Source organism: Notamacropus eugenii, chromosome 1 (assembly GCF_028372415.1).
Source record: "Notamacropus eugenii isolate mMacEug1 chromosome 1, mMacEug1.pri_v2, whole genome shotgun sequence".
Classification (NCBI taxonomy): Eukaryota; Metazoa; Chordata; class Mammalia; order Diprotodontia; family Macropodidae; genus Notamacropus; species Notamacropus eugenii.
In genome coordinates, this window is record NC_092872.1 from 710,797,721 (window position 1) to 710,810,882 (window position 13,162).

The following is a 13,162-nucleotide window of genomic DNA, read 5'->3' on the forward strand; positions in this document are numbered from 1 at the left end:
ATAAAAACCACAACATACAAGATAAAAATAGAGCAGATAAAAGGCAACCTTAGGAGGAGTGTTACTAGCAGCTGATGAGGGTAGGGACTGGAGGAGATGCCACTGGAACTTTCCTAAAGGAAGCTAGGGATGCTAGGAGTCAGAGGTTGGAGGGGAGGGTATTCCAGGCAGAGGGAGAAGTCAGTTCACAGACAGGAAATGGAATGTCATGTTGGAGGAATAATAAGTAGACCAACATGGCTAGATCACAGGGAAAGGAGTAATTAAGGTGGGCCTTGAAGTATGGGTAAGATTTGAATGTGTAGATATGTTGGGAAAAGCAGCAAGATGTGCTGAAAATAGCGCTAGATCTGAGTCAAAGAGCTTAAGTTCAAATGTCACCTGTCACTATGTTTATGACTTTGAACAAGGCACTTAACCTCTCAGCCTCAGTTTACTCATTTGTAAAATAGGGAGTTGGACTAAATGGCATCTGAGGTGACATCCAATTCTAAGGCTGTGAGTTTCCTGTGAAGGCAGGGAAAAGTCTATTGAGTGTACCACAACGATCTAAATAAAGTGGACTCATCGCAAGGAACAAATATCCAGCTACGATCTTTCCTAGGTAATGTTTGCTTTTGCCTTCTGAGCATGTTAATCACTCTTTTTAAATGAAATGAGTCATTTACTTATTTATTTTTAGTCCCAGAAATCTTTTCCCCACTCTCCCCTCCCCCCAACCACTCCTCCCCCACTCAAACCCCTACATCCTAGAGATCACCCAAAGTTCCTTAGCCTTCACCTTCTGTCTTGGGGCTTGGTGCATCTTTCTTCTGCCTAGGTCTTCTTGACTGGCTTCTTGTAGTGTGTTCTCCTGGATTGCTGGGTTTTACGTAAATGCAAAGATACCAAGAAACACATGAATAATATGACTTAGGTGCCATGAGTCTCACTCTTATCCTCCACCTCGTTTGTTTATTTATAATTGTTTTTCAGTACATTTAGAGTCAAGCATTGATTCCGACTTTTAGAAGCTCTCCATTGTCTGCATTCTTCCCTCCTCAAAATCTACCTTCTCTATTTTTCACCTTGACAAGAAAGCTCAATTAAAGGACATCTTCAGATAGTAGCCACATTTTAAATAATGTGGCAGCGGGAGACTGCTTTTTAAAAGAGAGCCCTCAACTTTGCACATAGACTTTTGCACAAGCTGTTGTACAGCCTTCATTGCAAACTAATGGGGGGCAGATTTTGTTCTTAGACTTTTACATAATTGAGACTGAAGTACCTCATCAGGACTGGCTGAAATCATTAAAGAGTCACTAGCTTTAAAAAAAAAAAAGCAACCAGTTTCTGGAAAATTGGGGAAGATTGACGCCAACTCTGATATTTTATTTCCTTTATTTTCATTTCATTTTTACAAAAAGAATCAAAGAGTGAACATTACTGACCTCTGGCCTTTTTTCTTTTAAACCATGATTTCATTGATGCAGAATAGAATAGCCCTTCTCAAGGTGTAGTGCAGGGACCCTAGGAGGACCCCGAGACCCTTTCAGGGGAACTGGCGGTCAAAACTATTTATGCAAACTAAAAAGTTTTGATATCTAATGTTGGGAATATCAATAGATATAACGCATATAAATAAAAGCTCCGGTGGGTGTGATACTCAATCATTTTTTAGAACATAAAAGAATTCAGAGACCAAAGAGTTTGAGAGCCACTGGTGTAAAGTCTGACAAATGGTCACCTTCTCTGCAATTTCAAGTCTAAAAGAGTGGCCCTGGGGCACTCAGCTGTTCACATAGGCATTGTTGGTTGTTCAGTTACTTTTAAAGTCATATCTGACTCTTTCTGACCCCATTTGGAGTTTTCTTTGCAAAGATGCTGGAGCGGCTTACCATTTCCTTATCCAATTCATTTTACAGATGAGGAAATTGAGGCAAACTGTTAAGTGGCTTGCCCAGGGTCACACAGCTTAGTAAGCGTCTGGGGCCAGATTTGAACACAGGAAGATGAGTCTTCCTGATTCCAGACCCAGAGCTTTCTCCACTACACCACCTAGCTGCCCCCTGGGTCACATAGGTCCTGGGTTCCGCTGTGGCAAAGACAGAGCTTGAATGAAAGTCTTCCTCCTTTCAAGGCTAACTCTCTAACCATTCCTGCTTCCTTAAGTGGGAGGAAAAAAATCAGCAATCATTATCCCAGAGGTAGCATCAGCTTTGGACTCAAAGCTCATTGGAGCCGTTAGCAGCTTCTGCCCCTCTGATTGGAGAGGTGGAGGGAGGGGCAAAGAATGCCTCCCAAAGCCCTGTATATAAAAAGGTCTCTTAAAGGCAGGCTACCCTCCTAGGATTCAGCTGCAGCATCATCCCATCCTCCCCTTACTGAAGATATTCTGTACCCTTTAGCTTTTTAGCGCCCTATTTACCTTCTCTTCTCCAATAAGACTGTAAGTTCCTTGAGACCCTTGAGACTCCAAGGATTATCTTTCTTTTTGCTATCCCTAGCACTTGGCATAGTAGGTACTTAATAAATGTTTGTTAAATTGACTTGAATTTTAAAATGACTGAGCTTGGGAACCTGTGTGACCACCAGCTGGAACAAGTCCCTTCAGACTGATTACATCTCCTATGAAAGACTGACAGGATTTTAGTAGAATGAGGGGAAGTGACAGCTAGATTAATCTCATATTTAGCAAGCTTCTCTGATTCTATTTCCCATGACATCTTTGTCAATAAGTTGAGAAAATTTGAGATGGACCCACACTCAGAGTTGGAGGGTCCCAAGGGGCAGTCAAGCATTTATCCAGTGAGTTGTGGGATAACCTTTTGTACTTTGCAGAGGGTAAGAAATTCTACCTTGGTTATAGTCGAGCATTTGTGAGAATTTGTCCAATCTTCTTTCTGAAAAAGAAATGGTGCTTTCCTTGGGAGAATCCGTTAGTTTTTGATAAGTGAATATCTAATGTGTTTGTCATTTGTGGACTGGATTTTTCAGATATGCTCTGAAGGCCATTTTTGAATACTTTTTTCATAAAATAAAATAAATGTCATTTATTCATACTCCCTCCTACCCAGAGTCTGCATATCCTTCTGAAATATCCACCAGAACTTCCTGGCAAAATGTGTTCTCAAACCCCTTAATCACAAGAAAAAAATAAGGAAAATAATAATTCTGAAAAGAAGTGAAATATATGAAAGTAAATCTGTCATACCCTGTGATTAGAAACGGGGAAGATGCTTTTAGAAATTCCATTCTAGAATAAGAAAGAATTGGAGCTGGTGAGGACATTATTGTTTTTATGATGATTCCTCAGACTTACATATCTCCTCTACTCCAGAGAGCTCAAAGCACTTTCATAACTTACTGGGTAATTTTAAACCATTAAGTCTTAAAACACCCCAGTGAGGGAGACTAGTGGGCTCTCGTAGTCCTCATATTTCAGAGCTTTATCAGTAGAATTAGGTACACAAGTGTTCCCACAGTCAACACATTAGCTGTGTACAGTGCCAGTTTGTTCAAGCTAATAATTTATACCCCCGTACCCTTTCCACAGTGCAGTGAATTCCTTTTCAGTATCTAAGAAATACATTACTTTATTCTTCTCATTTTTGAGGAAAACCCTTGCTACTTCTAAGGACTTGAAGAAGGCTTTCTTTTTTTATCCTCTTTTATTAATTTACAATGGGATATTCCTCTCTCACTTTTGTCTCTCCTTATGTGTCTCTAACTCTCAATCATTCCCTTTGTGTGTGTGTGTCTCTGTCTCTGTCTCTTCCGTCTTTCAGGTCACTGCCAGCCTATCCCAGCACTGACCAGTGCTTATTTCTCCTTTTAACACATTCTATAACATGAGCAAACGGTTAGGGAGGTGGCTTAATGATCAGTGTATGAGATGGGCTTAACAGTTCTGACAACTATTTTCATTCATGATATTGGTGTGTTTTAAGTAGTTCATACAGATATATGCATGTGTTATCTATGAAAAACATGTTTATAAATATCTACATATGTATGTCATGTAAATAAGTATCAACATCTACATATGTATATGTCATAAATATATATCAGGTATCTAAATGTCCAAATATGTACATAAGTGTCTATAAGCTTAGCACAGTGTTGAACTACACACATACATAGATACACACATGCACACACACACGGTGGCCCAAAAGTCTTAGTGCAGCTTTGAACTTTAATAACTCCAGAAGTATAAATGCTAGAGATGTATAAAAAATGTAATTTGAGATTTTAGCTATTTATATTTCTTATATGTTCATTATATTTTGTAAATTTTGAATGCTACATTTTTCTTTTTCATTTGAACAAGACAAAGTACCCTGTCATTGGGTATTGCTTTGCCAGTTTCTGGATGATACTTTTTTCAGAGTGGTGGACTGATAGACCCTTGCTTGGCCACCTTGGTTATGTGGTCTATTCCCATTTGACTTTTTCTTGTGGGGTCATGTCAAGACTATCATGAATACATCAAAACCTTGTTCTTTGGATGATCTTAAGGATTACAAATGCAGTCCTTTCAGTCACTGAGAAGCAGCTGCTGTTTTGGTTTTTTTTACAAAATTTGGAAATTGGAAAAGAACACAAGATGGCAGTGATATTGAACAATATAACTGGTCAGTCAATAAACACTAATTAAGCACCTACTATGTGTCAGGAAAACAGAATAACAAAAGGCGGCCCCTGCTCTCAGAGTGCATTAGCTTCCTTCTGTCTTCTGATCCTATTTCTCTGAGAATGATCATAGTTCTTCCAGTAGCCTTCTGACTCATTGGTTGCGAACAAGGACTTGGATCGTTTAAAGTACCAAGGACTCAGTTAATATTTAAAATAGAAACCATCTAAACACAGTGTAATCCTTAGCATTTTCAGCTCCTTGTTTTAGTCCTCTGGCACTGCAGAAGTTGAAGGAAAGACTGCATGTCATTTTTCTTTGTTTCATGAGTTGGCATGGACATCTTGTCATGTTAGTTGTCCTGTATGAACAACCAATCGATCGATCCATAGACATTTTTAAGTGACTACTACGTACCAGGCACTGTGGTAAGCACTGGAGATACATCCATTTCTATTTTATTGAGTACTTCATAGCACTATAGGTTTATGGACATTAACAAGTTCCCATTGGATAGGAAGCAACAAAGTACAAGAGAATAGAGAGCGAGTTAAAAGCTTAGACAAAACATAGTATCTCCATTCTTAAAGCTTACAAACTAAAGAGAAGGGGGTTCACCTACATACTGGTAATTACAATAAAGAATCATTCAATGACCAATCTATCCAGTTACTAAGCCCTTGTTGTGTTGTGTATATAGAGACAAAAAAAAAATGAAATAATCTGTACTCTCAAGTAGCTCACATTCAATCCGAAGAGACATTTACAAATAAAATGTGTTCTAAATGTCTTGGTGCAGATCTAAGCTATTAAAGTTTAAAACTGCACCAAGATTTTGAGGACTCCTAGTATATGGGGAGAAGGGAAGGGGATGGAAAATTTATTAATCGCTTACTACCAGAGAGCCATGCTAAGCACTTTACAAATATTATTTCATAGAATTTATTGAATATGTAAAATAAAAATAAGATAGATAGGGAGGGAGAGAGCTAGCATTTGGAAAAACTAGGAAAAGACTTTGTGTAGAAGGTGATGTTTGAGTTGCATCTCAGAGGGAGTGAAGAATTCTATAAACTAGAGGTGAAGAAGAAATGCATTCCAGGCATGGGGGACAGACAAGTGCAAACGCTTGGAGATGGGAGAAGAGAGATAAAGAGAGGCCAGGTTGACTGGACTGTAGACTATGGGGTGGGGAATGAGGTATAACAGATAATGACCAACAGATCTCTCCACCTGTTTGTCAGCTAAAATATGTCAGCTCTTGGAGCTTTAAAATATAAGGAGGAGGTATGGTAATTTTACAGTCAGTATAAATATATCTGCATAAATAGACGTAACAATACAGCTCTCCATTAGCCAGGAGCCCCATTGATCAGGTTGTGTTTATTGCAGTTTCTACATATTTACAAATTAGTGAAGGGACAAAATTTCTTGGAGGAAGCTAAACCTAAGTATGACCTGGGCTTTCGAGGCTAGTGCATATGTGCAGGACACCCTGATCCCAGGCTCAGAGATGAGAAAAGAGAGCTGTAAGTCCAGGATATTGACAAGGTCTGTAGGACAGAAGGGGAGATCGTGGACCAGGATCTAATCAGTGCTCTTCAAGTCTCCACAGTTTTGTTCCTCTTTGCAGTTTTGGAATGGGTGCATGCTACTATGTTCATCCTTTAATCAATCAATCAACAAATGTTTAAGCACCTACTGTGAGTTAAGTGCTAGGGATGCTTATGTTAAAGCAAGAAAGTCTCTGACTTCAAGGATTTTATATTCCATAGTAAATGCAGAATAAATAGAAAATAAACATGAGGCAGGGTGGGGCCAGGAACAGAGTGCTGATAATTTATTGTCAACTGCCTTTTCTTTCTCTGTACATTGACCTTGTTCAATTTCCACTTCCCACCAAGTCCCAAAGTGACCAGGGTTGGAAGAGATGATTGCATTTTCTCCTTTTCCTACTCTAAACCCTTGGTTTACAAGAGATGGCAGTGAGAAGTTAAGATAGAATAATAGAAACCCTCAAAGTCCCCACATAGAAGTTTTGAACCCACATGATATCTTAGACCAGGGGTAGGAAATCTGCTGCCTTGAGCCCTTACACTGGATCCAGACTTCATAGAACAAATCCCTTTCATAAAAGGATTTGTTTTTTAAAACTTGGACTTGATTAAAAGGCTACACTTGAGGACCTAGAAGGTCACATGTGGCCTTAAGGCTAAAAGCTTCCCACCCCTGTCTTAGACTATAATACCCTTGATTCTTTGGATGCTCGATAAATATTAAGGGTGATGAGGAGGAGGAGGATGGTGACAACACATTTCCAACTTATCTATCACTCTAAAGGGATCACTTATCCCTAGTCAATGAAAACAAAATAATTTCCGTTAACCAGCAGAATTCTTTTCCACCACGAGGACAATCTTTGGAAGAAAAGATTTTGGTGGGGGGAAAAATAAAGCTAATTCTTACCACATATTCAAAGAATGGTAGAAATCCCTGACTTATTAGATTGCTTGAAGATAATTAGCAGATGCTAAAAAGCTCCATTCCCCCCCTCTCCTTTTTATGGAATGCTGATCCACTCAGTTCCCATGGCTTCTTACTGCTTCCACCAATTCCTTCAGAATCACAAAACTTCCAGCCTGCAATCTTTCCCAGGTTCTGTGCTAGGTTCAGCTCTGACTTTAGGATTTTTTTTAACAGGTGTAGGACTTGGGACACCACAAACCCATACTAGTTTAAGAGTTGAATGGGGTAGTAGGTATTGTTGGTTAACTTTTTCTTTTCTTTTCTTTCCTCTTTTTTCAATGGATCCTTCAACAAATTCTTGTATGGCTCTTTTAATGGAACAGCAGTTCTCTGTTCTCTTCACAACCAGCAAAGTGGTAAATGTGCCTAGTAAAATAGTGGTAAAAAGTGGTAAAAGTGCTAATGTCCTCCTGGTGGAATCCCACCTCTGAGTGTATTAGGGTAATGAGTTCACACCTAACTGACTGCTACTTAATAGACTCAGTAATAGTTCACTCTTCCCCCCCCCCCACCCCCAATCCCCCAACAGTTTATGAAGCCTCAGAATGGCAGTTTGGGGCTGAAACTGGAAGGGGGAAGGGACAGGTTAGAGGCTGAGCTTTGTCCAATGGCCTAGACTGTAGGCAACAAGCAGTCCCCTTTGATTCTCTGAGTTTTTTCACCCTCTGGCCCCATGGACTTGCTGAGTTCCCAGGGACACAGTATCTCCACCTTTCTGTGAGGATAAATAAACAGTTTGAGGCTCCTGTGTCTTTATTAAACATTTCCTCTAAACTGCATACTTTGGCCTCGTGCCCAAGTGCACCAAGAAAGCTTCTACAGAGCAACAGAATCCCAGAGCCCTGCCACATGGTTCCTAATATAAATTACCCTTGAAGGCAGGAGGCACCTGTGCTGCTGGCTGCCTCCTTTTTGCCTCCAGGGAGTTTTCCAGTTCACAAGGTCCAGGGCAGTAAGACTACTACTGAAATCTGCCTGGTCCCTCACCTCATACTGAGAACGAATTTTGGGAAGAAGAAGGAACAAGGAAAATATGGCAGTGGCTCTGCACAGAAGAAGAGACTACGCATCCACTGAATCCCTCTCCAAATGTCAAAGGCTCCTCCTAAGCCTTGGGGTTTGGCAATGAAGAGGGGGGAGGAGGTTAGGGCTGAGGAACCAAGTTACAATGGCTCAGTTTTCATGGGGATGGAAGTGATGTTAAAGATGAAAGAGACAGAGACAGACACAGAGAGAGACAGAGAGAGAATCATTTTTGACCAAAATGTCAACCTGAAGCAGACAGGAGCAGGAAATGGAGTAACAAGTCCCTAGCATGCTTTCTTTCCCCTGTCCCCAACCTTCGCAGGGCATGTTTTATTCAGGTTCATTTTATTCAGAAACCCTGGGCCTAAGAGAGAGGCAAAGAAGCACTTTAAAAACAAAAAGAACAATAAATCATCATACACCTGAAAGAGACTGAGATAAATAGAGGAAAGATTCATTAAAGAAAATACAGAGATGAATATGTGATGTGTGGGGAAAAAAGGAGAGACAAAAGAATATGTGAAGCAGAGAGAAAACAAAGGAATGTGTGAGACAAGAGAAAGGATGTAGAAACGTGTGAGAGAATTGGGAATGTAGGACCGTGGAAAAGAGAGGGGAGAAAAATGCAGGAATGCATGAGGGCTCAGCTTGCAGCCAGTGAGGGAGCGATGCACACGTGAAGGAGAGACAGTGATGTCAGCAGCTCCTTCTGGATTGGTCATGTGGTACTTGCCAGGTAAACAGACTGGAAATAGACTCCATAAAGGCTGAGCCTGCTGGGTAAGGGAGGGTGTGAGTAGTTCATGGTTTTTTTTCCCATTTTTTTTACCCTTTCTTTTCGACTGCATCTTAAGCAGGATTTTGCATCCCAGGCAAAATGACCTGAGCCTAAAATAACTAATATTTTTAAGCAAGAAAAATTTAAATAAGAAATATACCACAAGAAGGAAAGCTACTCAATTTAAAAATTAGCTGCAGTAGGTTTTTATTTTTTTGAGTCATTTAGAATTATAGGGGAGGGGCAAGGAGAAAGAAAGAAAGAGATTTCTAAGGTCAAATACTGGTAGTATCCTAGGCACTAGTTTTCTCATCTTCATTTGTCTCTTTGTGAAGGAGGTTAGATTGGTCTAGATTAAGAATGGATTGAAAGTCTGCATTTTAGGATGAAAGGATCAAATGCTGTGATTATCCATATTAGGAAAGAGAAACTGTTCAGGGACTCAGTGAGAATATACTAATAGGGTTTGAGATAGTTCAGCAAGAGATCTTGGTGCCACAATTAGGAATTAAAACCCCAGGGAACAGATTATATGGGGAGAGATGAGTTAATATGACTCTCAGACAAAGTAAAAAAAAGGGGGGTACAAAAGGTCCCTGAAGTAAAATATGGCAGGAGTTGAAATGGCGAAGGGGGGAGGGTGTCCTGACCATTTTGATAAAGTGTAGTGAATTGTACCAGTAATTCCTCTAGGCCAGGAAGTTATTGATTCCTTAGGAGAAGGCAGGGGAGGGAATAGTGGGGTCACACCTCAAACACTTAAATACAGTCATAATTAACATTATTTTAATATTAATTTACATTTCACAAAGTGCTTTGCATGCATTATCCCATCTGGTTGTCATTATAACCTTGTGAGGTAAATCTTACTATCCCCATTTTATAGATGAGGCTCATAAAGGTAAAGTGACTGCAGGTCAACTGACTTTAAAACCAACAAAACCTTTCATTTTTCTACTTCATCACTCTGTCTTCACTCTAAGTGTGATGTCTTTGCATCTACAATACAAAGATATCGCAGGTAAAATTGCATGTATGATGAAGGCCATTCTCTGGATAATTCAAGATTAGGGGGTTAGCTTAGGGAGGGAAAATCTGCTCTAATTATGACCTCAACTGTCTACTTTCCTAAGGTTAAAAATTTGACCAGCTTCATGGTATATGGATAGCATGGAAGATGGAGTCATCGTCAGGATAATACTGTTCTCCCTCCCTCTGATCACTAAGAAAAAAAAAACCAACAAGCGCTCTCTCTCTCTCTCTCTCTCTCTCTCTCTCTCTCTCTCTCTCTCTCTCTCTCTCTCTCTCTCTCTCTCTCTCCTTCTCCCTTCCACTCTGCCCCTTTTCTCTTCCTCCTCATCCCCTCCCCTGCCTTCACTTAATCCGGATCATAATAGAGGTTACATGGATGATTTGGGGGTATTTTTTACTGTGTAAATGTGGTCTAGGAGACAGCAAAAAAAAAAAAAAAATCAGCCAAGTTAAATGATGGGCTGCAACACCACCTGGAAAGGAAAAGAAAGAAATGGCAGCACTTTCTCCTGGGAGCTGATTTCCCTATTTGGGGGAAGGGGGAGTATTCAGATCTGTAGCACAAATGTACTATCAGACTCTGAGTTTAAAAATGCATATTTGATACCTCCCTCTGTTAAGGAAATACATCACCCTGACATGACTCCCAGCTCCTAGTAGTTATTTTTTGAAGCATTATGTAATTGGATTGCATGGTCAGTAGTGCTCCCTTAACAAGCCTTTCAGCAAACCCTCTATGGCAGCTACAGCCAATCCTTTCTTGCTACATACACACTCTTATTCACGCAGGCTCAGTCTAGAGTAAACTCTCAACCAAATACAGTAAAGAGAGATGAGATCACATCTCTGAACGGACAATCCTACCCTCATTATATTTTAATGGTTCAGCGCCTGATTCTGAATGTTCAGCCTATGTTTATTGAGGATTTGAACACTGCTGAAGCCAAAAATAGGGTCAAAACTAAAGGAGGAACGGACCTTCATACCTGTCCCTGAATCCCCCTCCCTCAGGCGGACTTCTTTCTTAAAGGTGAATAGCTTCAGAGGGAAGCACCCAGGGAAAGCTCCCTTCTCAGATTCAGACAGTTAAGAGGCTGCATCATTTTGTTACTTAGCCCCTCTCTCCTTCTGTCTCTTACCCACAATTTAGAGGATTTTCTAATTCTCTTGAGTATAGTTAGCCAACTAGTCATTCCTTCCTGTTAGCTTGCTGACTCAGATGAGTGGGGAACTAGCTGGCCCACCAGCATCAGGAACTGTAAGAAAATTACAAAAACACAGTGTGACTTTCCCCTGGTACTATAGGGTGTAGCTAGACACTGGGCCTGCAAATATCGTAATATATTGGTCAATTTTTTCAGGGGATAATGCTGTGTAGCTACCACCCTTTCCTTTCCTTTCCTTTCCTTTCCTTTCCTTTCCTTTCCTTTCCTTTCCTTTCCTTTCCTTTCCTTTCCTTTCCTTTCCTTTCCTTTCCTTTCCTCTCCTCTCCTCTCCTCTCCTCTCCTCTCCTCTCCTCTCCTCTCCTTTCCTTTCCTTCTTTCTTTCTCTTTCTTTCTTTCTTCCTCTTTCCTTTTTCTTTCTTTCTTCTTTCCTTTTTCTTTCTTTCTCTTCTTTCTATCTTCCTTTTTCAGGCAGAGACCTCTATTTGCTTTGCTAATGTCTTATCACTAAATCCTGATCAAAACTAGAGAATTTTTTCTTCCCCTAAACTTTCAATCTTCACCTATGTTCCACTGCCCCTCTCAAATCATCTCTCCCTCTCATTTATTCCTTGGGTTCTACACATTTCTGCCTCATTTTTGTTCCTCCTTATATTGGCACTTTTTAATGGGCAAGGAAGGGGAAAAGGGGCTTCACAGGAATTAGAACTGTGAGGAACCATGATGACCATCTAATTAGAGCAGAGTGTCTTGCCTCAGTTTATAGGTAATGTGCAGAAGAGTCGGGATTCAAACTCAGGTCCTCTGACTCACCATTGCTTTTCCCTTTATACCATGGAACCTTTCAGCAACAAGGTTTTTTTCAGGCTATTAACTTCTAACTCCTGAGATAACTTTTATTCTCCCCTCTCTACCATCTCCTTTCTACATACACACTTGCTTTTTTCTATGACTGAACTTATCTGTAACACTTTTCTATGGTACCATTTTTGATGGACACCAAATTGAAAGTGCTATCATTTTTCTATCCCCTTTTAGGGAGATGAAATATTAGAGTAGAGGAATATTAGTATCAATTCCTTGTAAGGATCAAACTTTTCACTCTAAGAAGTTTTTTTTATGAATGGAAATATTTTGCTTCCCCTCTACATATCATAGTGATGCTCTCTCTGCATATCATTCACATACTGAGCAGCTTTATTCTTTTGTGTGTGTGTTTTTAAAATGTTATTGAATTGGTTGATCTCTTTGGCTGATTGTTGAAGAGGCTGTAGCAGAAGGCTATGGGTAGAAATGGGCAGAAATAGACAGGGGTGTCCCAGGTTTTCCTCCTATATAAATGTTGATTAGTGTATCCTTACTGGGGGAAAAGGTGAGTTTAGATGTAAAAGCAGCCTTTCTGATGACCACTGGGAACACACAGTTGATCATAAAGGCAAAGGGAGGTAAAAATGAATAGGGAGACTTGAAGCAACATGAGCTCTGTGGCAGTCAGTGGGGGGCGGGGGGAAGAATCTCAACACCCAAGAGCACCCCTCATTTATTGTGACAAATGCTAAGAACCAGAAGCCTCGGGAGACAAAAAGGAGGGGGAATGTGATTTGTAGATGGGGAAGAAGAGAGCAAGAATGAGGAGAGGCCCATGGTGAGCACACAACACAGTGCAAGTTGGCAGAGAGCCCTTTCTTGAAGAATGTAAGTATAACCTTTAGCATTCAAGTGTCTGGGCTTAAGTGTCGTTATGAGCAATACTTTGCTGCTGCAGCTTCCCCTGACTTCTGGACACATCCACCAGCTTTCCCTTTTCTACTCTACCAGAATAGGGGGGAAGGGCAAGGAGAATAAAGGAGGAGGATGAAGGAAGGGGGAAAAGGAGGAAGGAAGAGAGGAAGGAGAGTCTCACTCTGAAAGCCCCTCTAGTCCTGAACATTAAACAGCATCCTTTGCCATGTTGTCTCATCTGAGTTGCTGTTGCTCTGTATGTCTGTGGACAGGAGGACTAAAGTGGTCTCTCCTGCTCCT